This window comes from Echinops telfairi, unplaced genomic scaffold (genome assembly GCF_000313985.2).
Source record: "Echinops telfairi isolate 266 unplaced genomic scaffold, ASM31398v2 ScPeMD7_7467;HRSCAF=8505_0, whole genome shotgun sequence".
Lineage (NCBI taxonomy): Eukaryota > Metazoa > Chordata > Mammalia > Afrosoricida > Tenrecidae > Echinops > Echinops telfairi.
Window position 1 is genome coordinate 13,400,572 of NW_022111367.1, and position 2,144 is coordinate 13,402,715.

Sequence of the window (2,144 nt, forward strand, 5' to 3'; positions counted from 1 at the left end):
TAGGTCTTATTTTCAGGGGATGTCTTACTTTTCAGGGAAACAGGGTTGTTATCAGAGGATGTGTGCTGGTGATATATGCACATATGATAAAGGAAGAGAGAGACTTATGCTACACCCAAATGAAACACAGACAACAACCTGAAGCAGCAATCTCCAAAAGAAAGCAAGGGAAACAAAATGCATTGTTGGAGGAAGCAATTAGAACAGAGTCAATAGAATAATCCCTGTTTTAGCAAAAGAAAGAATAAAAATCAGGACAGCGATAAATGAATGAGAAACGAGAACAATGCAAAAAATCAATGAAGTAAGAGCTGGTTCTTTGAAAGGATTAACAGAATCGACAGGCTGTTGCTTTGGTTAGGGAAACTTAACCAAAGAGAAGGAGCACACATCAATTGCCAGGATTAGGGATGAAACAGGAAATTACAACAGACCCTAATGAGATTAAAAGATTAGTTACACAGTACTATGAAGGTCTACAACAATGAATACAACAACAAGGAAACCATGGACAAATACTTGGAAAAACAATCCCTCCCCAGATTATCCCATGTAGATGTCAAGAACCTGACCTGACCCATAGCAAAAGAAGAAATAGATACGGTTATCAAGGAACTACCAGCTAAAAAAACTCCCAGTCCAGAGAGCTTCACAGGAGAGTTCCACCAAACATTCAGGGAAGAACTGACACCAATTCTAAACAAGCTCTTCAGAGCATAGAAAAGGATGACAAACTCCCAAACTCATTCTATGAAGCTAGTATAATACCGATACCAGAAGCAGGCAAGGATCGCACAAGAATAAAGAACTGGTATCTCTAATGAACATCGATGCAAAAATCCTAAACAAAATTTTGGCTAATGGTGTAAAAAAGTATATAAAATGAATATTTCATCATGACCAAGTGGGATTCATTCCAGGGATGCAGGAATGGTTCAAAATCTGAAAGTCCACTAGCATAACATCGACAAGAAAAGGACAACAACCACGTGATAATAAACACACAAAAAAGTATTTGACAACATTCAACACCCATTCCTAATTAAGACAGTCGAAAAGATACGATTGGAAGGAAATTACCTCAACATAATTCAAGTGGAATATGAAGAACCAACAGCCAGCATTATATTCAATGGAGAAAAGATGAAAACAATCCCACTGAAAAAGAGTACCAGACAAGGATACCCCTTGTCCCCAGTTTTATTCAACATTGTTCTGGTGGTCTTAACTAATAACATAAGGCAACAAAAGATGAAAGGTATTAACCTCAGAGAATAAGTGAAATTATCGCTACTTGCAGATGCAATGATTTTTTTTAGAGAGAGAGAATCCCACGGGCTGCACAATAGGATTGCTAGAAATGATAGAGGCACATGGTAGGGTGTCAAGATATAAGATCAGCAAGCAGAAGTCAATTGGAGGGGATTACAGAAAAAGATTTAGAAGGTGGTACCCTTCACAATAGCCAAGGATAAACTGAAATATCTAGGGATTTACCTAACAGAAAAAAAACAAAAGATCTGTACTAGGAAAACTACAGAACATTAGTAAAAGAAACCAAAAGCGACCTTCATAAATGAATTATCCCATGCTCGTGCATTGGAAGAATCAATAATGTAAAGATGTCACTCTTACCCAAGAATCTATATAAGTCAATACAATACTGATACAAATACCAACATCTTTTTTTTCTTCAGAGAAATGAGAAAAACTGACTACCAATTTCATATAGAAAGGGAAGAAGCCCAGAATTAGCAAAAAAAGAAGAAGAATGAAGCAGGAGGGCTTGCATTACCTGATTTTAAAACCTGTTATACAGCCACGGTCGTCAAAACAGCATAGTACTGGTAAAATGATAGATACTCGGACCAATGGAAAGGAGCAGAAAAGCCAGAAAAAAAGGCAGCAGCATACAGACAACTGATTTTCGATAAGGGCCCAAAAAGCATCAAATAGGATATGGATGCCCTTTTTAACAAATGGTGCTGGAAAAACTGGATATCTACCTGCAGAAAAATGAAACAACCCTTACCTCACTCCATACACAAGAACAAATTCAAGGCGGAACACAGACCTTGAGGTGAAACCTCAAGCTATTAGGATTGTCCACGAGAGAATTGGGACAAACCTAAGAACCTTGTCAC